General features: G+C 41.9%; 14 non-coding genes across 14 annotated transcripts; all 14 read right to left on the bottom strand.

Annotated features, from left to right (window-relative positions):
* Positions 1-731: 731 nt before the first annotated feature.
* On the bottom strand, positions 732-804 carry TRNAV-UAC (transfer RNA valine (anticodon UAC)). Its single transcript has one exon. It is a non-coding gene; the product is annotated as a tRNA-Val (tRNA).
* Positions 805-1,975: 1,171 nt separating this feature from the next.
* TRNAV-UAC (transfer RNA valine (anticodon UAC)) lies at positions 1,976-2,048 on the bottom strand. The gene has a single exon. It is a non-coding gene; the product is annotated as a tRNA-Val (tRNA).
* An 873-nt stretch (positions 2,049-2,921) lies between these two features.
* On the bottom strand, positions 2,922-2,994 carry TRNAV-UAC (transfer RNA valine (anticodon UAC)). Its single transcript has one exon. It is a non-coding gene; the product is annotated as a tRNA-Val (tRNA).
* Positions 2,995-4,165: 1,171 nt separating this feature from the next.
* Positions 4,166-4,238, bottom strand: TRNAV-UAC (transfer RNA valine (anticodon UAC)). The gene has a single exon. It is a non-coding gene; the product is annotated as a tRNA-Val (tRNA).
* An 872-nt stretch (positions 4,239-5,110) lies between these two features.
* On the bottom strand, positions 5,111-5,183 carry TRNAV-UAC (transfer RNA valine (anticodon UAC)). The gene has a single exon. It is a non-coding gene; the product is annotated as a tRNA-Val (tRNA).
* A 384-nt stretch (positions 5,184-5,567) lies between these two features.
* Positions 5,568-5,640, bottom strand: TRNAV-AAC (transfer RNA valine (anticodon AAC)). Its single transcript has one exon. It is a non-coding gene; the product is annotated as a tRNA-Val (tRNA).
* A 1,363-nt stretch (positions 5,641-7,003) lies between these two features.
* Positions 7,004-7,076, bottom strand: TRNAV-UAC (transfer RNA valine (anticodon UAC)). The gene has a single exon. It is a non-coding gene; the product is annotated as a tRNA-Val (tRNA).
* Positions 7,077-12,278: 5,202 nt separating this feature from the next.
* On the bottom strand, positions 12,279-12,351 carry TRNAV-UAC (transfer RNA valine (anticodon UAC)). The gene has a single exon. It is a non-coding gene; the product is annotated as a tRNA-Val (tRNA).
* Positions 12,352-12,926: 575 nt separating this feature from the next.
* Positions 12,927-12,999, bottom strand: TRNAV-UAC (transfer RNA valine (anticodon UAC)). The gene has a single exon. It is a non-coding gene; the product is annotated as a tRNA-Val (tRNA).
* A 575-nt stretch (positions 13,000-13,574) lies between these two features.
* Positions 13,575-13,647, bottom strand: TRNAV-UAC (transfer RNA valine (anticodon UAC)). The gene has a single exon. It is a non-coding gene; the product is annotated as a tRNA-Val (tRNA).
* Positions 13,648-14,030: 383 nt separating this feature from the next.
* On the bottom strand, positions 14,031-14,103 carry TRNAV-AAC (transfer RNA valine (anticodon AAC)). The gene has a single exon. It is a non-coding gene; the product is annotated as a tRNA-Val (tRNA).
* Positions 14,104-15,763: 1,660 nt separating this feature from the next.
* Positions 15,764-15,836, bottom strand: TRNAV-UAC (transfer RNA valine (anticodon UAC)). Its single transcript has one exon. It is a non-coding gene; the product is annotated as a tRNA-Val (tRNA).
* An 873-nt stretch (positions 15,837-16,709) lies between these two features.
* On the bottom strand, positions 16,710-16,782 carry TRNAV-UAC (transfer RNA valine (anticodon UAC)). The gene has a single exon. It is a non-coding gene; the product is annotated as a tRNA-Val (tRNA).
* An 873-nt stretch (positions 16,783-17,655) lies between these two features.
* On the bottom strand, positions 17,656-17,728 carry TRNAV-UAC (transfer RNA valine (anticodon UAC)). Its single transcript has one exon. It is a non-coding gene; the product is annotated as a tRNA-Val (tRNA).
* Between the last annotated feature and the right edge of the window lie 7,083 nt (positions 17,729-24,811).

Here is a 24,811-nt window from a genome sequence, read left to right as displayed (position 1 = left end):
CACTACACTACAGAAACGGAACGAAAAAGGTTACTGTGGTCATGGCAAGGAATAAAGATCAAGGATTGAAAGTCAAAATGCATTGTTTCTGCCCAGTTTCGAACTGGGGACCTTTCGCGTGTGAGGCGAGCGTGATAACCACTACACTACAGAAACTAGATGAAAGACGTTACTGGGCTCACGACAAGCAATCGAGATCAAGAACTGAAAGTCAATAGCTTTGTCAGCAAAGCATAATGGCGTGTTTCTGCCCAGTTTTGAACTGGGGACCTTTCGCGTGTTAGGCGAACGTGATAACCACTACACTACAGAAACTCCGTGCTAAGCTCAAACTGTTCAAACACACCGAAATGAAATTGAAAAAAAATGATCCAGCCAAACTCAACAGGTCTTCCTCTATGTCTGAACACAGGACAAAGTGCACTTTTCAACCAAGGAACCTTTCATTTGTCAGACTACTGAAAAAAAGAAAAAACATGGAAACAAAACCATTTTGCAAAAAAAAATCTCATGCCTTTGTCCAAAAGCCAAAAAGAAAGAGAAAAAGCAAGTAGATGCCTGGTTTCGCACCTTGATCCTATCAGGTGTTACTTGAACTAGAAAAACCTATACAATGTCAAAAACACACACTCTTGACAAAAGCAGACGCATGTAGAAATCATCAAAGGGGTAAAAATGATGCTGATTACATCAACAATATACACTTGTGATCAAAATAAAGAGAAACCGCATGCTTCTGCCCGGGATCGAACCGGAGACCTTTCGCGTGTAAAGCGAACGTGATAACCACTACACTACAGAAACTAGATAACAGACGTTACTGGGCTCACGACAAGCAATCGAGATCAAGAGCTGAAAGTCAATAGCTTTGTCAGCAAAGCATTATGGCATGTTTCTGCCCAGTTTTGAACTGGGGACCTTTCGCGTGTTAGGCGAATGTGATAACCACTACACTACAGAAACGGAACGAAAAAGGTTACTGTGGTCATGGCAAGGAATAAAGATCAAGGATTGAAAGTCAAAATGCATTGTTTCTGCCCAGTTTCGAACTGGGGACCTTGCGCGTGTGAGGCGAACGTGATAACCACTACACTACAGAAACTAGATGAAAGACGTTACTGGGCTCACGACAAGCAATCGAGATCAAGAACTGAAAGTCAATAGCTTTGTCAGCAAAGCATAATGGCGTGTTTCTGCCCAGTTTTGAACTGGGGACCTTTCGCGTGTTAGGCGAATGTGATAACCACTACACTACAGAAACGGAACGAAAAACGTTACTGTGGTCATGGCAAGGAATAAAGATCAAGGATTGAAAGTCAAAATGCATTGTTTCTGCCCAGTTTCGAACTGGGGACCTTTCGCGTGTGAGGCGAACGTGATAACCACTACACTACAGAAACTAGATGAAAGACGTTACTGGGCTCACGACAAGCAATCGAGATCAAGAACTGAAAGTCAATAGCTTTGTCAGCAAAGCATAATGGCGTGTTTCTGCCCAGTTTTGAACTGGGGACCTTTCGCGTGTTAGGCGAACGTGATAACCACTACACTACAGAAACTCCGTGCTAAGCTCAAACTGTTCAAACACACCGAAATGAAATTGAAAAAAAATGATCCAGCCAAACTCAACAGGTCTTCCTCTATGTCTGAACACAGGACAAAGTGCACTTTTCAACCAAGGAACCTTTCATTTGTCAGACTACTGAAAAAAAGAAAAAACATGGAAACAAAACCATTTTGCAAAAAAAAATCTCATGCCTTTGTCCAAAAGCCAAAAAGAAAGAGAAAAAGCAAGTAGATGCCTGCTTTCGCACCTTGATCCTATCAGGTGTTACTTGAACTAGAAAAACGTATACAATGTCAAAAACACACACTCTTGACAAAAGCAGACGCATGTAGAAATCATCAAAGGGGTAAAAATGATGCTGATTACATCAACAATATACACTTGTGATCAAAATAAAGAGAAACCGCATGCTTCTGCCCGGGATCGAACCGGAGACCTTTCGCGTGTAAAGCGAACGTGATAACCACTACACTACAGAAACTAGATAACAGACGTTACTGGGCTCACGACAAGCAATCGAGATCAAGAACTGAAAGTCAATAGCTTTGTCAGCAAAGCATTATGGCATGTTTCTGCCCAGTTTTGAACTGGGGACCTTTCGCGTGTTAGGCGAATGTGATAACCACTACACTACAGAAACGGAACGAAAAAGGTTACTGTGGTCATGGCAAGGAATAAAGATCAAGGATTGAAAGTCAAAATGCATTGTTTCTGCCCAGTTTTGAACTGGGGACCTTTCGCGTGTGAGGCGAACGTGATAACCACTACACTACAGAAACTAGATGAAAGACGTTACTGGGCTCATGACAAGCAATCGAGATCAAGAACTGAAAGTCAATAGCTTTGTCAGCAAAGCATAATGGCGTGTTTCTGCCCAGTTTTGAACTGGGGACCTTTCGCGTGTTAGGCGAACGTGATAACGACTACACTACAGAAACTCCGTGCTAAGCTCAAACTGTTCAAACACACCGAAATGAAATTGAAAAAAAATGATCCAGCCAAACTCAACAGGTCTTCCTCTATGTCTGAACACAGGACAAAGTGCACTTTTCAACCAAGGAACCTTTCATTTGTCAGACTACTGAAAAAAAGAAAAAACATGGAAACAAAACCATTTTGCAAAAAAAAATCTCATGCCTTTGTCCAAAAGCCAAAAAGAAAGAGAAAAAGCAAGTAGATGCCTGCTTTCGCACCTTGATCCTATCAGGTGTTACTTGAACTAGAAAAACGTATACAATGTCAAAAACACACACTCTTGACAAAAGCAGACGCATGTAGAAATCATCAAAGGGGTAAAAATGATGCTGATTACATCAACAATATACACTTGTGATCAAAATAAAGAAAAACCGCATGCTTCTGCCCGGGATCGAACCGGAGACCTTTCGCGTGTAAAGCGAACGTGATAACCACTACACTACAGAAACTAGATAACAGACGTTACTGGGCTCACGACAAGCAATCGAGATCAAGAACTGAAAGTCAATAGCTTTGTCAGCAAAGCATTATGGCATGTTTCTGCCCAGTTTTGAACTGGGGACCTTTCGCGTGTTAGGCGAATGTGATAACCACTACACTACAGAAACGGAACGAAAAAGGTTACTGTGGTCATGGCAAGGAATAAAGATCAAGGATTGAAAGTCAAAATGCATTGTTTCTGCCCAGTTTCGAACTGGGGACCTTTCGCGTGTGAGGCGAACGTGATAACCACTACACTACAGAAACTAGATGAAAGACGTTACTGGGCTCACGACAAGCAATCGAGATCAAGAACTGAAAGTCAATAGCTTTGTCAGCAAAGCATAATGGCGTGTTTCTGCCCAGTTTTGAACTGGGGACCTTTCGCGTGTTAGGCGAATGTGATAACCACTACACTACAGAAACGGAACGAAAAAGGTTACTGTGGTCATGGCAAGGAATAAAGATCAAGGATTGAAAGTCAAAATGCATTGTTTCTGCCCAGTTTCGAACTGGGGACCTTTCGCGTGTGAGGCGAACGTGATAACCACTACACTACAGAAACTAGATGAAAGACGTTACTGGGCTCACGACAAGCAATCGAGATCAAGAACTGAAAGTCAATAGCTTTGTCAGCAAAGCATAATGGCGTGTTTCTGCCCAGTTTTGAACTGGGGACCTTTCGCGTGTTAGGCGAACGTGATAACCACTACACTACAGAAACTCCGTGCTAAGCTCAAACTGTTCAAACACACTGAAATGAAATTGAAAAAAAATGATCCAGCCAAACTCAACAGGTCTTCCTCTATGTCTGAACACAGGACAAAGTGCACTTTTCAACCAAGGAACCTTTCATTTGTCAGACTACTGAAAAAAAGAAAAAACATGGAAACAAAACCATTTTGCAAAAAAAAATCTCATGCCTTTGTCCAAAAGCCAAAAAGAAAGAGAAAAAGCAAGTAGATGCCTGCTTTCGCACCTTGATCCTATCAGGTGTTACTTGAACTAGAAAAACGTATACAATGTCAAAAACACACACTCTTGACAAAAGCAGACGCATGTAGAAATCATCAAAGGGGTAAAAATGATGCTGATTACATCAACAATATACACTTGTGATCAAAATAAAGAGAAACCGCATGCTTCTGCCCGGGATCGAACCGGAGACCTTTCGCGTGTAAAGCGAACGTGATAACCACTACACTACAGAAACTAGATAACAGACGTTACTGGGCTCACGACAAGCAATCGAGATCAAGAACTGAAAGTCAATAGCTTTGTCACCAAAGCATTATGGCATGTTTCTGCCCAGTTTTGAACTGGGGACCTTTCGCGTGTTAGGCGAATGTGATAACCACTACACTACAGAAACGGAACGAAAAAGGTTACTGTGGTCATGGCAAGGAATAAAGATCAAGGATTGAAAGTCAAAATGCATTGTTTCTGCCCAGTTTTGAACTGGGGACCTTTCGCGTGTGAGGCGAACGTGATAACCACTACACTACAGAAACTAGATGAAAGACATTACTGGGCTCATGACAAGCAATCGAGATCAAGAACTGAAAGTCAATAGCTTTGTCAGCAAAGCATAATGGCATGTTTCTGCCCAGTTTTGAACTGGGGACCTTTCGCGTGTTAGGCGAACGTGATAACGACTACACTACAGAAACTCCGTGCTAAGCTCAAACTGTTCAAACACACCGAAATGAAATTGAAAAAAATGATCCAGCCAAACTCAACAGGTCTTCCTCTATGTCTGAACACAGGACAAAGTGCACTTTTCAACCAAGGAACCTTTCATTTGTCAGACTACTGAAAAAAAGAAAAAACATGGAAACAAAACCATTTTGCAAAAAAAAATCTCATGCCTTTGTCCAAAAGCCAAAAAGAAAGAGAAAAAGCAAGTAGATGACTGGTTTCGCACCTTGATCCTATCAGGTGTTATTTGAACTAGAAAAACGTATACAATGTCAAAAACACACACTCTTGACAAAAGCAGACGCATGTAGAAATCATCAAAGGGGTAAAAATGATGCTGATTACATCAACAATATACACTTGTGATCAAAATAAAGAGAAACCGCATGCTTCTGCCCGGGATCGAACCGGAGACCTTTCGCGTGTAAAGCGAACGTGATAACCACTACACTACAGAAACTAGATGAAAGACGTTACTGGGCTCACGACAAGCAATCGAGATCAAGAACTGAAAGTCAATAGCTTTGTCAGCAAAGCATTATGGCATGTTTCTGCCCAGTTTTGAACTGGGGACCTTTCGCGTGTTAGGCGAATGTGATAACCACTACACTACAGAAACGGAACGAAAAAGGTTACTGTGGTCATGGCAAGGAATAAAGATCAAGGATTGAAAGTCAAAATGCATTGTTTCTGCCCAGTTTCGAACTGGGGACCTTTCGCGTGTGAGGCGAACGTGATAACCACTACACTACAGAAACTAGATGAAAGACGTTACTGGGCTCACGACAAGCAATCGAGATCAAGAACTGAAAGTCAATAGCTTTGTCAGCAAAGCATAATGGCGTGTTTCTGCCCAGATTTGAACTGGGGACCTTTCGCGTGTTAGGCGAACGTGATAACCACTACACTACAGAAACTCTGTGCTAAGCTCAAACTGTTCAAACACACCGAAATGAAATAGAAAAAAAATGATCCAGCCAAACTCAACAGGTCTTCCTCTATGTCTGAACACAGGACAAAGTGCACTTTTCAACCAAGGAACCTTTCATTTGTCAGACTACTGAAAAAAAGAAAAAACATGGAAACAAAACCATTTTGCAAAAAAAAATCTCATGCCTTTGTCCAAAAGCCAAAAAGAAAGAGAAAAAGCAAGTAGATGCCTGCTTTCGCACCTTGATCCTATCAGGTGTTACTTGAACTAGAAAAACGTATACAATGTCAAAAACACACACTCTTGACAAAAGCAGACGCATGTAGAAATCATCAAAGGGGTAAAAATGATGCTGATTACATCAACAATATACACTTGTGATCAAAATAAAGAGAAACCGCATGCTTCTGCCCGGGATCGAACCGGAGACCTTTCGTGTGTAAAGTGAACGTGATAACCACTACACTACAGAAACTAGATAACAGACGTTACTGGGCTCACGACAAGCAATCGAGATCAAGAACTGAAAGTCAATAGCTTTGTCAGCAAAGCATTATGGCATGTTTCTGCCCAGTTTTGAACTGGGGACCTTTCGCGTGTTAGGCGAATGTGATAACCACTACACTACAGAAACGGAACGAAAAAGGTTACTGTGGTCATGGCAAGGAATAAAGATCAAGGATTGAAAGTCAAAATGCATTGTTTCTGCCCAGTTTCGAACTGGGGACCTTTCGCGTGTGAGGCGAACGTGATAACCACTACACTACAGAAACTAGATGAAAGACGTTACTGGGCTCACGACAAGCAATCGAGATCAAGAACTGAAAGTCAATAGCTTTGTCAGCAAAGCATAATGGCGTGTTTCTGCCCAGTTTTGAACTGGGGACCTTTCGCGTGTTAGGCGAACGTGATAACCACTACACTACAGAAACTCCGTGCTAAGCTCAAACTGTTCAAACACACCGAAATGAAATTGAAAAAAAAATGATCCAGCCAAACTCAACAGGTCTTCCTCTATGTCTGAACACAGGACAAAGTGCACTTTTCAACCAAGGAACCTTTCATTTGTCAGACTACTGAAAAAAAGAAAAAACATGGAAACAAAACCATTTTGCAAAAAAAAATCTCATGCCTTTGTCCAAAAGCCAAAAAGAAAGAGAAAAAGCAAGTAGATGCCTGCTTTCGCACCTTGATCCTATCAGGTGTTACTTGAACTAGAAAAACGTATACAATGTCAAAAACACACACTCTTGACAAAAGCAGACGCATGTAGAAATCATCAAAGGGGTAAAAATGATGCTGATTACATCAACAATATACACTTGTGATCAAAATGAAGAGAAACCGCATGCTTCTGCCCGGGATCGAACCGGAGACCTTTCGCGTGTAAAGCGAACGTGATAACCACTACACTACAGAAACTAGATAACAGACGTTACTGGGCTCACGACAAGCAATCGAGATCAAGAACTGAAAGTCAATAGCTTTGTCAGCAAAGCATTATGGCATGTTTCTGCCCAGTTTTGAACTGGGGACCTTTCGCGTGTTAGGCGAATGTGATAACCACTACACTACAGAAACGGAACGAAAAAGGTTACTGTGGTCATGGCAAGGAATAAAGATCAAGGATTGAAAGTCAAAATGCATTGTTTCTGCCCAGTTTCGAACTGGGGACCTTTCGCGTGTGAGGCGAACGTGATAACCACTACACTACAGAAACTAGATGAAAGACGTTACTGGGCTCACGACAAGCAATCGAGATCAAGAACTGAAAGTCAATAGCTTTGTCAGCAAAGCATAATGGCGTGTTTCTGCCCAGTTTTGAACTGGGGACCTTTCGCGTGTTAGGCGAACGTGATAACCACTACACTACAGAAACTCCGTGCTAAGCTCAAACTGTTCAAACACACCGAAATGAAATTGAAAAAAAAATGATCCAGCCAAACTCAACAGGTCTTCCTCTATGTCTGAACACAGGACAAAGTGCACTTTTCAACCAAGGAACCTTTCATTTGTCAGACTACTGAAAAAAAGAAAAAACATGGAAACAAAACCATTTTGCAAAAAAAAATCTCATGCCTTTGTCCAAAAGCCAAAAAGAAAGAGAAAAAGCAAGTAGATGCCTGCTTTCGCACCTTGATCCTATCAGGTGTTACTTGAACTAGAAAAACGTATACAATGTCAAAAACACACACTCTTGACAAAAGCAGACGCATGTAGAAATCATCAAAGGGGTAAAAATGATGCTGATTACATCAACAATATACACTTGTGATCAAAATGAAGAGAAACCGCATGCTTCTGCCCGGGATCGAACCGGAGACCTTTCACGTGTAAAGCGAACGTGATAACCACTACACTACAGAAACTAGATAACAGACGTTACTGGGCTCACGACAAGCAATCGAGATCAAGAACTGAAAGTCAATAGCTTTGTCAGCAAAGCATTATGGCATGTTTCTGCCCAGTTTTGAACTGGGGACCTTTCGCGTGTTAGGCGAATGTGATAACCACTACACTACAGAAACGGAACGAAAAAGGTTACTGTGGTCATGGCAAGGAATAAAGATCAAGGATTGAAAGTCAAAATGCATTGTTTCTGCCCAGTTTCGAACTGGGGACCTTTCGCGTGTGAGGCGAACGTGATAACCACTACACTACAGAAACTAGATGAAAGACGTTACTGGGCTCACGACAAGCAATCGAGATCAAGAACTGAAAGTCAATAGCTTTGTCAGCAAAGCATAATGGCGTGTTTATGCCCAGTTTTGAACTGGGGACCTTTCGCGTGTTAGGCGAATGTGATAACCACTACACTACAGAAACGGAACGAAAAAGGTTACTGTGGTCATGGCAAGGAATAAAGATCAAGGATTGAAAGTCAAAATGCATTGTTTCTGCCCAGTTTCGAACTGGGGACCTTTCGCGTGTGAGGCGAACGTGATAACCACTACACTACAGAAACTAGATGAAAGACGTTACTGGGCTCACAACAAGCAATCGAGATCAAGAACTGAAAGTCAATAGCTTTGTCAGCAAAGCATAATGGCGTGTTTCTGCCCAGTTTTGAACTGGGGACCTTTCGCGTGTTAGGCGAACGTGATAACCACTACACTACAGAAACTCCGTGCTAAGCTCAAACTGTTCAAACACACCGAAATGAAATTGAAAAAAAATGATCCAGCCAAACTCAACAGGTCTTCCTCTATGTCTGAACACAGGACAAAGTGCACTTTTCAACCAAGGAACCTTTCATTTGTCAGACTACTGAAAAAAAGAAAAAACATGGAAACAAAACCATTTTGCAAAAAAAAATCTCATGCCTTTGTCCAAAAGCCAAAAAGAAAGAGAAAAAGCAAGTAGATGCCTGCTTTCGCACCTTGATCCTATCAGGTGTTACTTGAACTAGAAAAACGTATACAATGTCAAAAACACACACTCTTGACAAAAGCAGACGCATGTAGAAATCATCAAAGGGGTAAAAATGATGCTGATTACATCAACAATATACACTTGTGATCAAAATAAAGAGAAACCGCATGCTTCTGCCCGGGATCGAACCGGAGACCTTTCGCGTGTAAAGCGAATGTGATAACCACTACACTACAGAAACTAGATAACAGACATTACTGGGCTCACGACAAGCAATCGAGATCAAGAACTGAAAGTCAATAGCTTTGTCAGCAAAGCATTATGGCATGTTTCTGCCCAGTTTTGAACTGGGGACCTTTCGCGTGTTAGGCGAATGTGATAACCACTACACTACAGAAACGGAACGAAAAAGGTTACTGTGGTCATGGCAAGGAATAAAGATCAAGGATTGAAAGTCAAAATGCATTGTTTCTGCCCAGTTTCGAACTGGGGACCTTTCGCGTGTGAGGCGAACGTGATAACCACTACACTACAGAAACTAGATGAAAGACGTTACTGGGCTCACGACAAGCAATCGAGATCAAGAACTGAAAGTCAATAGCTTTGTCAGCAAAGCATAATGGCGTGTTTCTGCCCAGTTTTGAACTGGGGACCTTTCGCGTGTTAGGCGAATGTGATAACCACTACACTACAGAAACGGAACGAAAAAGGTTACTGTGGTCATGGCAAGGAATAAAGATCAAGGATTGAAAGTCAAAATGTATTGTTTCTGCCCAGTTTCGAACTGGGGACCTTTCACGTGTGAGGCGAACGTGATAACCACTACACTACAGAAACTAGATGAAAGACGTTACTGGGCTCACGACAAGCAATCGAGATCAAGAACTGAAAGTCAATAGCTTTGTCAGCAAAGCATTATGGCATGTTTCTGCCCAGTTTTGAACTGGGGACCTTTCGCGTGTTAGGCGAATGTGATAACCACTACACTACAGAAACGGAACGAAAAAGGTTACTGTGGTCATGGCAAGGAATAAAGATCAAGGATTGAAAGTCAAAATGCATTGTTTCTGCCCAGTTTCGAACTGGGGACCTTTCGCGTGTGAGGCGAACGTGATAACCACTACACTACAGAAACTAGATGAAAGACGTTACTGGGCTCACGACAAGCAATCGAGATCAAGAACTGAAAGTCAATAGCTTTGTCAGCAAAGCATAATGGCGTGTTTCTGCCCAGTTTTGAACTGGGGACCTTTCGCGTGTTAGGCGAATGTGATAACCACTACACTACAGAAACGGAACGAAAAAGGTTACTGTGGTCATGGCAAGGAATAAAGATCAAGGATTGAAAGTCAAAATGCATTGTTTCTGCCCAGTTTCGAACTGGGGACCTTTCGCGTGTGAGGCGAACGTGATAACCACTACACTACAGAAACTAGATGAAAGACGTTACTGGGCTCACGACAAGCAATCGAGATCAAGAACTGAAAGTCAATAGCTTTGTCATCAAAGCATAATGGCGTGTTTCTGCCCAGTTTTGAACTGGGGACCTTTCGCGTGTTAGGCGAACATGATAACCACTACACTACAGAAACTCGGTGCTAAGCTAAAACTGTTCAAACACACCGAAATGAAATTGAAAAAAAATGATCCAGCCAAACTCAACAGGTCTTCCTCTATGTCTGAACACAGGACAAAGTGCACTTTTCAACCAAGGAACCTTTCATTTGTCAGACTACTGAAAAAAAGAAAAAACATGGAAACAAAACCATTTTGCAAAAAAAAATCTCATGCCTTTGTCCAAAAGCCAAAAAGAAAGAGAAAAAGCAAGTAGATGCCTGCTTTCGCACCTTGATCCTATCAGGTGTTACTTGAACTAGAAAAACGTATACAATGTCAAAAACACACACTCTTGACAAAAGCAGACGCATGTAGAAATCATCAAAGGGGTAAAAATGATGCTGATTACATCAACAATATACACTTGTGATCAAAATAAAGAGAAACCGCATGCTTCTGCCCAGGACCAAACCGGAGACCTTTCGCGTGTAAAGCGAACGTGATAACCACTACACTACAGAAACTAGATAACAGACGTTACTGGGCTCACGACAAGCAATCGAGATCAAGAACTGAAAGTCAATAGCTTTGTCAGCAAAGCATTATGGCATGTTTCTGCCCAGTTTTGAACTGGGGACCTTTCGCGTGTTAGGCGAATGTGATAACCACTACACTACAGAAACGGAACGAAAAAGGTTACTGTGGTCATGGCAAGGAATAAAGATCAAGGATTGAAAGTCAAAATGCATTGTTTCTGCCCAGTTTCGAACTGGGGACCTTTCGCGTGTGAGGCGAACGTGATAACCACTACACTACAGAAACTAGATGAAAGACGTTACTGGGCTCACGACAAGCAATCGAGATCAAGAACTGAAAGTCAATAGCTTTGTCAGCAAAGCATAATGGCGTGTTTCTGCCCAGTTTTGAACTGGGGACCTTTCGCGTGTTAGGCGAATGTGATAACCACTACACTACAGAAACGGAACGAAAAAGGTTACTGTGGTCATGGCAAGGAATAAAGATCAAGGATTGAAAGTCAAAATGCATTGTTTCTGCCCAGTTTCGAACTGGGGACCTTTCGCGTGTGAGGCGAACGTGATAACCACTACACTACAGAAACTAGATGAAAGACGTTACTGGGCTCACGACAAGCAATCGAGATCAAGAACTGAAAGTCAATAGCTTTGTCAGCAAAGTATAATGGCGTGTTTCTGCCCAGTTTTGAACTGGGGACCTTTCGCGTGTTAGGCGAACGTGATAACCACTACACTACAGAAACTCCGTGCTACGCTCAAACTGTTCAAACACACCGAAATGAAATTGAAAAAAAATGATCCAGCCAAACTCAACAGGTCTTCCTCTATGTCTGAACACAGGACAAAGTGCACTTTTCAACCAAGGAACCTTTCATTTGTCAGACTACTGAAAAAAAGAAAAAACATGGAAACAAAACCATTTTGCAAAAAAAAATCTCATGCCTTTGTCCAAAAGCCAAAAAGAAAGAGAAAAAGCAAGTAGATGCCTGCTTTCGCACCTTGATCCTATCAGGTGTTACTTGAACTAGAAAAACGTATACAATGTCAAAAACACACACTCTTGACAAAAGCAGACGCATGTAGAAATCATCAAAGGGGTAAAAATGATGCTGATTACATCAACAATATACACTTGTGATCAAAATAAAGAGAAACCGCATGCTTCTGCCCGGGATCGAACCGGAGACCTTTCGCGTGTAAAGCGAACGTGATAACCACTACACTACAGAAACTAGATAACAGACGTTACTGGGCTCACGACAAGCAATCGAGATCAAGAACTGAAAGTCAATAGCTTTGTCAGCAAAGTATAATGGCGTGTTTCTGCCCAGTTTTGAACTGGGGACCTTTCGCGTGTTAGGCGAACGTGATAACCACTACACTACAGAAACTCCGTGCTAAGCTCACACTGTTCAAACACACCGAAATGAAATTGAAAAAAAATGATCCAGCCAAACTCAACAGGTCTTCCTCTATGTCTGAACACAGGACAAAGTGCACTTTTCAACCAAGGAACCTTTCATTTGTCAGACTACTGAAAAAAAGAAAAAACATGGAAACAAAACCATTTTGCAAAAAAAAATCTCATGCCTTTGTCCAAAAGCCAAAAAGAAAGAGAAAAAGCAAGTAGATGCCTGCTTTCGCACCTTGATCCTATCAGGTGTTACTTGAACTAGAAAAACGTATACAATGTCAAAAACACACACTCTTGACAAAAGCAGACGCATGTAGAAATCATCAAAGGGGTAAAAATGATGCTGATTACATCAACAATATACACTTGTGATCAAAATAAAGAGAAACCGCATGCTTCTGCCCGGGATCGAACCGGAGACCTTTCGCGTGTAAAGCGAACGTGATAACCACTACACTACAGAAACTAGATAACAGACGTTACTGGGCTCACGACAAGCAATCGAGATCAAGAACTGAAAGTCAATAGCTTTGTCAGCAAAGTATAATGGCGTGTTTCTGCCCAGTTTTGAACTGGGGACCTTTCGCGTGTTAGGCGAACGTGATAACCACTACACTACAGAAACTCCGTGCTAAGCTCACACTGTTCAAACACACCGAAATGAAATTGAAAAAAAATGATCCAGCCAAACTCAACAGGTCTTCCTCTATGTCTGAACACAGGACAAAGTGCACTTTTCAACCAAGGAACCTTTCATTTGTCAGACTACTGAAAAAAAGAAAAAACATGGAAACAAAACCATTTTGCAAAAAAAAATCTCATGCCTTTGTCCAAAAGCCAAAAAGAAAGAGAAAAAGCAAGTAGATGCCTGCTTTCGCACCTTGATCCTATCAGGTGTTACTTGAACTAGAAAAACGTATACAATGTCAAAAACACACACTCTTGACAAAAGCAGACGCATGTAGAAATCATCAAAGGGGTAAAAATGATGCTGATTACATCAACAATATACACTTGTGATCAAAATAAAGAGAAACCGCATGCTTCTGCCCGGGATCGAACCGGAGACCTTTCGCGTGTAAAGCGAACGTGATAACCACTACACTACAGAAACTAGATAACAGTCGTTACTGGGCTCACGACAAGCAATCGAGATCAAGAACTGAAAGTCAATAGCTTTGTCAGCAAAGCATTATGGCATGTTTCTGCCCTGTTTTGAACTGGGGACCTTTCGCGTGTTAGGCAAATGTGATAACCACTACACTACAGAAACGGAATGAAAAAGGTTACTGTGGTCATGGCAAGGAATAAAGATCAAGGATTGAAAGTCAAAATGCATTGTTCTGCCCAGTTTCGAACTGGGGACCTTTCGCGTGTGAGGCGAACGTGATAACCACTACACTACAGAAACTAGATGAAAGACGTTACTGGGCTCACGACAAGCAATCGAGATCAAGAACTGAAAGTCAATAGCTTTGTCAGCAAAGCATAATGGCGTGTTTCTGCCCAGTTTTGAACTGGGGACCTTTCGCTTGTTAGGCGAATGTGATAACCACTACACTACAGAAACGGAACGAAAAAGGTTACTGTGGTCATGGCAAGGAATAAAGATCAAGGATTGAAAGTCAAAATGCATTGTTTCTGCCCAGTTTCGAACTGGGGACCTTTCGCGTGTGAGGCGAACGTGATAACCACTACACTACAGAAACTAGATGAAAGACGTTACTGGGCTCACGACAAGCAATTCAGATCAAGAACTGAAAGTCAATAGCTTTGTCAGCAAAGCATAATGGCGTGTTTCTGCCCAGTTTTGAACTGGGGACCTATCGCGTGTTAGGCGAACGTGATAACCACTACACTACAGAAACTCCGTGCTAAGCTCAAACTGTTCAAACACACCGAAATGAAATTGAAAAAAAATGATCCAGCCAAACTCAACAGGTCTTCCTCTATGTCTGAACACAGGACAAAGTGCACTTTTCAACCAAGGAACCTTTCATTCGTCAGACTACTGAAAAAAAGAAAAAACATGGAAACAAAACCATTTTGCAAAAAAAAATCTCATGCCTTTGTCCAAAAGCCAAAAAGAAAGAGAAAAAGCAAGTAGATGCCTGCTTTCGCACCTTGATCCTATCAGGTGTTACTTGAACTAGAACAACGTATACAATGTCAAAAACACACACTCTTGACAAAAGCAGACGCATGTAGAAATCATCAAAGGGGTAAAAATGATGCTGATTACATCAACAATATACACTTGTGATAAAAATATAGAGAAACCGCATGCTTCTGCCCGGGATCGAACCGGAGACCTTTCGCGTGTAAAGCAAACGTGATAACCACTACACTACAGAAACTAGATAACAGACGTTACTGGGCTCACGACAAGCAATCGAGATCAAGAACTGAAAGTCAATAGCTTTGTCAGCAAAGCATTATGGCATGTTTCTGCCCAGTTTTGAACTGGAGACCTTTCGCGTGTTAGGCGAATGTGATAACCACTACACTACAGAAACTGAACGAAAAAAGTTACTGTGGTCATGGCAAGGAATAAAGATCAAGGATTGAAAGTCAAAATGCATTGTTTCTGCCCAGTTTCGAACTGGGGACCTTTCGCGTGTGAGGCGAACGTGATAACCACTACACTACAGAAACTAGATGAAAGATGTTACTGGGCTCACGACAAGCAATCGAGATCAAGAACTGAAAGTCAATAGCTTTCTCAGCAAAGCATAATGGCGTGTTTCTGCCCAGTTTAGAACTGGGGACCTTTCGCGTGTTAGGCGAACGTGATAACCACTACACTACAGAAACTCCGTGCTAAGCTCAAACTGTTCAAACACACCGAAATGAAATTGAAAAAAAATGATCCAGCCAAACTCAACAGGTCTTCCTCTATGTCTGAACACAGGACAAAGTGCACTTTTCAACCAAGGAACCTTTCATTTGTCAGACTACTGAAAAAAAGAAAAAACATGGAAACAAAACCATTTTGCAAAAAAAAATCTCATGCCTTTGTCCAAAAGCCAAAAAGAAAGAGAAAAAGCAAGTAGATGCCTGGTTTCGCACCTTGATCCTATCAGGTGTTACTTGAACTAGAAAAACGTATACAATGTCAAAAACACACACTCTTGACAAAAGCAGACGCATGTAGAAATCATCAAAGGGGTAAAAATGATGCTGATTACATCAACAATATACACTTGTGATCAAAATAAAGAGAAACCGCATGCTTCTGCCCGGGATCGAACCGGAGACCTTTCGCGTGTAAAGCGAACGTGATAACCACTACACTACAGAAACTAGATAACAGACGTTACTGGGCTCACGACAAGCAATCGAGATCAAGAACTGAAAGTCAATAGCTTTGTCAGCAAAGCATTATGGCATGTTTCTGCCCAGTTTTGAACTGGGGACCTTTCGCGTGTTAGGCGAATGTGATAACCACTACACTACAGAAACAGAACGAAAAAGGTTACTGTGGTCATGGCAAGGAATAAAGATCAAGGATTGAAAGTCAAAATGCATTGTTTCTGCCCAGTTTCGAACTGGGGACCTTTCGCGTGTGAGGCGAACGTGATAACCACTACACTACAGAAACTAGATGAAAGACGTTACTGGGCTCACGACAAGCAATCGAGATCAAGAACTGAAAGTCAATAGCTTTGTCAGCAAAGCATAATGGCGTGTTTCTGCCCAGTTTTGAACTGGGGACCTTTCGCGTGTTAGGCGAACGTGATAACCACTACACTACAGAAACTCCGTGCTAAGCTCAAACTGTTCAAACACACCGAAATGAAATTGAAAAAAAATGATCCAGCCAAACTCAACAGGTCTTCCTCTATGTCTGAACACAGGACAAAGTGCACTTTTCAACCAAGGAACCTTTCATTTGTCAGACTACTGAAAAAAAGAAAAAACATGGAAACAAAACCATTTTGCAAAAAAAAATCTCATGCCTTTGTCCAAAAGCCAAAAAGAAAGAGAAAAAGCAAGTAGATGCCTGCTTTCGCACCTTGATCCTATCAGGTGTTACTTGAACTAGAAAAACGTATACAATGTCAAAAACACACACTCTTGACAAAAGCAGACGCATGTAGAAATCATCAAAGGGGTAAAAATGATGCTGATTACATCAACAATATACACTTGTGATCAAAATAAAGAGAAACCGCATGCTTCTGCCCGGGATCGAACCGGAGACCTTTCGCGTGTAAAGCGAACGTGATAACCACTACACTACAGAAACTAGATGAAAGACGTTACTGGGCTCACGACAAGCAATCGAGATCAAGAACTGAAAGTCAATAGCTTTGTCAGCAAAGCATAATGGCGTGTTTCTGCCCAGTTTTGAACTGGGGACCTTTCGCGTGTTAGGCGAATGTGATAACCACTACACTACAGAAACGGAACGAAAAAGGTTACTGTGGTCATGGCAAGGAATAAAGATCAAGGATTGAAAGTCAAAATGCATTGTTAATGCCCAGTTTCGAACTGGGGACCTCTCGCGTGTGAGGCGAACGTGATACCCACAACACTACAGAAACTAGGTGAAAAACGTTACTGGGCTCACGACAAGCAATCGAGATCAAGAACTGAAAGTCAATAGCTTTGTCAGCAAAGCATAATGGCGTGTTTCTGCCCAGTTTTGAACTGGGGACCTTTCGCGTGTTAGGCGAACGTGATAACCACTACACTACAGAAACTCCGTGCTAAGCTCAAACTGTTCAAACACACCGAAATGAAATTGAAAAAAAATGATCCAGCCAAACTCAACAGGTCTTCCTCTATGTCTGAACACAGGACAAAGTGAACTTTTCAACCAAGGAACCTTTCATTTGTCCGACTACTGAAAAAAAGAAAAAACATGGAAACAAAACCATTTTGCAAAAAAAAATCTCATGCCTTTGTGCAAAAGCCAAAAAGAAAGAGAAAAAGCAAGTAGATGCCTGCTTTCGCACCTTGATCCTATCAGGTGTTACTTGAACTAGAAAAACGTATACAATGTCAAAAACACACACTCTTGACAAAAGCAGACGCATGAAGAAATCATCAAAGGGGTAAAAATGATGCCGATTACATCAACAATATACACTTGTGATCAAAATAAAGAGAAACCGCATGCTTCTGCCCGGGATCGAACCGGAGACCTTTCGCGTGTAAAGCGAACGTGATAACCACTACACTACAGAAACTAGATAACAGACGTTACTGGGCTCACGACAAGCAATCGAGATCAAGAACTGAAAGTCAATAGCTTTGTCAGCAAAGCATTATGGCATGTTTCTGCCCAGTTTTGAACTGGGGACCTTTCGCGTGTTAGGCGAATGTGATAACCACTACACTACAGAAACGGAACGAAAAAGGTTACTGTGGTCATGGCAAGGAATAAAGATCAAGGATTGAAAGTCAAAATGCATTGTTTCTGCCCAGTTTCGAACTGGGAACCTTTCGCGTGTGAGGCGAACGTGATAACCACTACACTACAGAAACTAGATGAAAGACGTTACTGGGCTCACGACAAGCAATCAAGATCAAGAACTGAAAGTCAATAGCTTTGTCAGCAAAGCATAATGGCGTGTTTCTGCCCAGTTTTGAACTGGGGACCTTTCGCGTGTTAGGCGAATGTGATAACCACTACACTACAGAAACGGAATGAAAAAGGTTACTGTGGTCATGGCAAGGAATAAAGATCAAGGATTGAAAGTCAAAATGCATTGTTTCTGCCCAGTTTCGAACTGTGGACCTTTCGCGTGTGAGGAGAACGTGATAACCACTACACTACAGAAACTAGATGAAAGACGTTACTGGGCTCACGACAAGCAATCGAGATCAAGAACTGAAAGTCAATAGCTTTGTCAGCAAAGCATAATGGCGTGTTTCTGCCCAGTTTTGAACTGGGGACCTTTCGCGTGTTAGGCGAACGTGATAACCACTACACTACAGAAACTCCGTGCTAAGCTCAAACTGTTCAAACACACCGAAATGAAATTGAAAAAAAATGATCCAGCCAAACTCAACAGGTCTTCCTCTATGTCTGAACACAGGACAAAGTGCACTTTTCAACCAAGGAACCTTTCATTTGTCAGACTACTGAAAAAAAGAAAAAACATGGAAACAAAACCATTTTGCAAAAAAAAATCTCATGCCTTTGTCCAAAAGCCAAAAAGAAAGAGAAAAAGCAAGTAGATGCCTGGTTTCGCACCTTGATCCTATCAGGTGTTACTTGAACTAGAAAAACGTATACAATGTCAAAAACACACACTCTTGACAAAAGCAGACGCATGTAGAAATCATCAAAGGGGTAAAAATGATGCTGATTACATCAACAATATACACTTGTGATCAAAATAAAGAGAAACCGCATGCTTCTGCCCGGGATCGAACCGGAGACCTTTCGCGTGTAAAGCGAACGTGATAACTAGGGTTGAGCGAAACGGGTCGAACATTTTCAAAAGTCGCCGACTTTTGGCTAAGTCGGGGTTTCATGAAACCCGATCCGACCCCTGTGCGGGGTCGGCCATGCGGTACGCGACTTTCGCGCCAAAGTCGCGTTTCAATGACGCGAAAAGCGCCATTTCTCAGCCAATGAAGGTAAACGCAGAGTGTGGGCAGCGTGATGACATAGGTCCTGGTCCCCACCATCTTAGAGAAGGGCATTGCAGTGATTGGCTTGCTGTCTGCGACGTCACAGGGGCTATAAAGAGGCGTTCCCGCCGACCGCCATCTTACTGCTGCTGATCTGAGCTTAGGGAGAGGTTGCTGCCGCTTTGTCAGAAGCAGGGATAGCGTTAGGCAGGGTCCATTAACCACAAAACCGCTTGTGCTGCAGCGATTTGCACTGTCCAACACCACCCTCGGTGTGCAGGGACAGTGGAAGTTTTTTTTTTTTTTTTTTTCCCCTCAGCGCTGTAGCTCATTGGGCTGCCCTAGAAGGCTCCCTGATAGCTGCATTGCTGTGTGTACGCCGCTGTGCAAACCAACTGCTTTTTTCAAAGCACAAATCCTCTTGTTCCTTCCTTTCTGCACAGCTATCTTTTTTGTTTGTCCACACTTTTTATTTCATTTGTGCATCAGTCCACTCCTTATTGCTGCCTGCCATACCTGGCTGAGATTACTGCAGGCAGGGAGATAGTAGCTGCCTGCCATACCTGGCTGAGATTACTGCAGGCAGGGAGATAGTAATTGTAGGACATTCCCTGTTTTTTTTTTTTTTTTTTTTTGGTGGGAGATTAAGATTGGCAATTTGGCATTTCTGCTAGAGTGCCATCCCTGTGTGTGCCATCTCTCTCACATAGTGGGCCATAGAAAGCCTTTTCATTTTTCTGTATTTTTTTTTGTGGGGTGTATAAATTCTCCCTGATAAAAATACAGTGGGAGATTAATATTGGCCTTTGGGCTTGTGTGCCAGTCCTGAGTGTGCCATCTCTCTCACAAATAGTGGGCCATAGAAAGCCTATTTTATTTTTTTTGGGGTTTTATAAATTCTCCCTGAAAAAAAGGGAGATTAATATTGGCCTCTGGGCTTGTGTGCCAGTCCTGAGCGTGCCATCTGTGCCAGCCCTAGGCGTGCCATCTCTCTCACAAATAGTGGGCCATAGAAAGCCTATTTATTTTTTTTTTTGGTTTTATAAATTCTCCCTGAAAAAAAGGGAGATTAATATTGGCCTCTGGGCTTGTGTGCCAGTCCTGAGCGTGCCATCTGTGCCAGCCCTGAGCGTGCCATCTCTCTCACAAATAGTGGGCCATAGAAAGCCTATTTAATTTTTTTTTTTGTTTTATAAATTTTCCCTGAAAAAAGGGAGATTAATATTGGCCTCTGGGCTTGTGTGCCAGTTGTGAGCGTGCCATCTGTGCCAGTCCTGAGCGTGCCATCTCTCTCACAAATAGTGGGCCATAGAAAGCCTATTTAAATATTTTTTTGGTTTTATAAATTCTCCCAGAAAAAAAGGGAGATTAATATTGGCCTCTGGGCTTGTGTGCCAGTCCTGAGCGTGCCATCTGTGCCAGCCCTGAGCGTGCCATCTCTCTCACAAATAGTGGGCCATAGAAAGCCTATTTAATTTTTTTTTTTGTTTTATCAATTTTCCCTGAAAAAAGGGAGATTAATATTGGCCTCTGGGCTTGTGTGCCAGTTGTGAGCGTGCCATCTGTGCCAGTCCTGAGCGTGCCATCTCTCTCACAAATAGTGGGCCATAGAAAGCCTATTTAAATATTTTTTTGGTTTTATAAATTCTCCCAGAAAAAAAGGGAGATTAATATTGGCCTCTGGGCTTCTGTGCCAGTCCTGAGCGTGCCATCTGTGCCAGTCCTGAGCGTCCCATCTCTCTCACAAATAGTGGGCCATAGAAAGCCTATTTTATTTTTTTTTTGGGTTTTAGAAATTCTCCCTGAAAAAAGGGAGATTAATATTGGCCTCTGGGCTTGTGTGCCAGTTGTGAGCGTGCCATCTGTGCCAGTCCTGAGCGTGCCATCTCTCTCACAAATAGTGGGCCATAGAAAGCCTATTTAAATATTTTTTTGGTTTTATAAATTCTCCCAGAAAAAAAGGGAGATTAATATTGGCCTCTGGGCTTCTGTGCCAGTCCTGAGCGTGCCATCTGTGCCAGTCCTGAGCGTCCCATCTCTCTCACAAATAGTGGGCCATAGAAAGCCTATTTTATTTTTTTTTTGGGTTTTAGAAATTCTCCCTGAAAAAAGGGAGATTAATATTGGCCTCTGGGCTTGTGTGCCAGTTGTGAGCGTGCCATCTGTGCCAGTCCTGAGCGTGCCATCTCTCTCACAAATAGTGGGCCATAGAAAGCCTATTTAAATATTTTTTTGGTTTTATAAATTCTCCCAGAAAAAAAGGGAGATTAATATTGGCCTCTGGGCTTCTGTGCCAGTCCTGAGCGTGCCATCTGTGCCAGTCCTGAGCGTCCCATCTCTCTCACAAATAGTGGGCCATAGAAAGCCTATTTTATTTTTTTTGGGGGTTTTATAAATTCTCCCTGAAAAAAAGGGAGATTAATATTGGCCTCTGGGCTTGTGTGCCAGTCCTGAGCGTGCCATCTGTGCCAGCCCTGAGCGTGCCATCTCTCTCACAAATAGTGGGCCATAGAAAGCCTATTTAATTTTTTTTTTTGTTTTATAAATTTTCCCTGAAAAAAGGGAGATTAATATTGGCCTCTGGGCTTGTGTGCCAGTTGTGAGCGTGCCATCTGTGCCAGTCCTGAGCGTGCCATCTCTCTCACAAATAGTGGGCCATAGAAAGCCTATTTAAATATTTTTTTGGTTTTATAAATTCTCCCAGAAAAAAAGGGAGATTAATATTGGCCTCTGGGCTTCTGTGCCAGTCCTGAGCGTGCCATCTGTGCCAGTCCTGAGCGTCCCATCTCTCTCACAAATAGTGGGCCATAGAAAGCCTATTTTATTTTTTTTTTGGGTTTTAGAAATTCTCCCTGAAAAAAGGGAGATTAATATTGGCCTCTGGGCTTGTGTGCCAGTTGTGAGCGTGCCATCTGTGCCAGTCCTGAGCGTGCCATCTCTCTCACAAATAGTGGGCCATAGAAAGCCTATTTAAATATTTTTTTGGTTTTATAAATTCTCCCAGAAAAAAAGGGAGATTAATATTGGCCTCTGGGCTTCTGTGCCAGTCCTGAGCGTGCCATCTGTGCCAGTCCTGAGCGTCCCATCTCTCTCACAAATAGTGGGCCATAGAAAGCCTATTTTATTTTTTTTTTGGGTTTTAGAAATTCTCCCTGGAAAAAAAAAGGGAGATTAATATTGCCCTTTGGGCTTGTGTGCCAGTACTAAGCGTTCCATCTCTCTCTCTCTCTCAGTCAGTGGGCCATAGAACGCCTATTTTTGGTTTTATTTGTTTTCTAAATTCTCCCTGAAAAAATCATTTTATTTTATTTGGTTTCTAAATTCTTCCTGATAAAATCATATTTTTTTTATTATTTTTATTTCTAAAGTCTCCCTGAAAAAAAAAAAAAAAAAACAACCAAAAAAACAGTGGGAGATTAATATTGGCCTTTCTGCTTGTGTGCCAGTCTTGACTCCTGGGTGTGCCATCTCTCTCTCTCTCTCTCTCTCTCTCTCTCTCCAATTGTGGTCCATAGAAAGCCTATATTTTTTTTCCTTGATTTGGGTTCTAAAATCTACCAGAGAAAATAACTACATCAATCATTGGTAGAAAAATATTGGCCTCTGGGTTTGTGTGCCACTCCTGACTCCTGTGTGCGTCATCTCTCAGTCAGTGGGCCATAGAACGCCTATTTTTGGTTTTATTTGTTTTCTAAATTCTCCCTGAAAAAATCATTTTATTTTATTTGGTTTCTAAATTCTTCCTGATAAAATCATATTTTTTTTATTATTTTTTTTTCTAAAGTCTCCCTGAAAAAAAAAAAAAAAAACAGTGGGAGATTAATATTGGCCTTTCTGCTTGTGTGCCAGTCTTGACTCCTGGGTTCGTCATCTCTCAGTCAGTGGGCCATAGAACGCCTATTTTTGGTTTTATTTGTTTTATAAATTCTCCCTGAAAAAATCATTTTATTTTATTTGGTTTCTAAATTCTTCCTGATAAAATCATATTTTTTTTATTATTTTTTTTTCTAAAGTCTCCCTGAAAAAAAAAAAAAAAAAACAACCAAAAAAAACAGTGGGAGATTAATATTGGCCTTTCTGCTTGTGTGCCAGTCTTGACTCCTGGGTGTGCCATCTCTCTCTCTCTCTCTCTCTCTCTCTCTCTCTCCAATTGTGGTCCATAGAAAGCCTATATTTTTTTTCCTTGATTTGGGTTCTAAAATCTACCAGAGAAAATAACTACATCAATCATTGGTAGAAAAATATTGGCCTCTGGGTTTGTGTGCCACTCCTGACTCCTGTGTGCGTCATCTCTCAGTCAGTGGGCCATAGAACGCCTATTTTTGTTTTTATTTGTTTTATAAATTCTCCCTGAAAAAATCATTTTATTTTATTTGGTTTCTAAATTCTTCCTGATAAAATCATATTTTTTTTATTATTTTTTTTTTCTAAAGTCTCCCTGAAAAAAAAAAAAAAAAAAAAAAAACAGTGGGAGATTAATATTGGCCTTTCTGCTTGTGTGCCAGTCTTGACTCCTGGGTGTGCCATCTCTCTCTCTCTCTCTCTCCAATTGTGGTCCATAGAAAGCCTACATTTTTTTTCCTTGATTTGGGTTCCAAAATCTACCAGAGAAAATAACTCCATCAATCATTGGTAGAAAAATATTGGCCTCTGGGCTTGTGTGCCACTCCTGATTCCTGTGTGCGTCATCTCTCACTCAGTGGCCCATAGAAAGCATATAGTTTGTTACATTTGTTTTCTAAATTCTCCCTGCAAAAATCTATTTTTTTTTTTTGGGGGGGTTTCTAAAGTGTTCCTGAAAAAAATAAAAATAAAAAAAAAATAATAGTGTGACATTAATATTAACATTTGTGCTTCAGTGACAGTCCTGCGTGTGGGGCATCTCTCTAATTTGCAGCCACCAAAAAAAGAGTGTGTAACATTGGGCCTGATTTTCGCTGTGGTCTCACCAACCTGTAAAGGGGTAGCTAAATCATACTGAAGTTATAGCTCACCGTGTAAGTTGTGTGACTGCAACAAATAACGTTAGTTTGGTTACGTTTTTAAAACAATGAGGAAGTCTAGTGGAAGAGGTCGTGGCCGGGGGCGTTCATTGTCAGCTGGTAATGAGGGTAGTGGTAGTGGTGGAGCATCAGGTGGTCGTGGGGGAAAAAATATTGCACCTAAGTCTGGAGCTGTGGAGCCAGGTTCGTCGTCCGGCTACACAAGGCCTCGAACGCTCCCTTTTCTGGGATTAGGAAAACCGCTTTTAAAGCCGGAGCAGCAAGAGCAAGTTTTGGCTTATCTTGCTGACTCAGCCTCTAGCTCTTTTGCCTCATCTCGTGAAACTGGTAAAAGTAAAAGCAGCGCGTCGTTAGTGGATGTTCACGGTCAGGGACAAGTCACTTCCTTGTCCTCTTCAGCAAAAACAACAACAGAGAAGAATGCAGCAGGCGACACAACGGGTTACTCCATGGAGCTCTTTACACATACCGTCCCTGGCTTAGAAAGTGAAGCAGTTAACAGTCCATGCCCATTACAAATTGAATCTGACATGGAGTGCACTGACGCACAGCCACAGCCAGACTACTATGCTGGTCCTTTGACTCAGACCACAACATTGCCCTCGCAGGGTGCTGATCAAGAATCAGACCCTGATGAGACTATGTTGCCCCATCACGAACGCTATACCACCGAACGACACGGTGACA

The sequence above is a fragment of the Ranitomeya imitator genome, unplaced genomic scaffold (genome assembly GCF_032444005.1).
Source record: "Ranitomeya imitator isolate aRanImi1 unplaced genomic scaffold, aRanImi1.pri SCAFFOLD_24, whole genome shotgun sequence".
Taxonomy (NCBI): Eukaryota; Metazoa; Chordata; class Amphibia; order Anura; family Dendrobatidae; genus Ranitomeya; species Ranitomeya imitator.
This window is presented reverse-complemented; position numbering and strand designations above follow the sequence as displayed.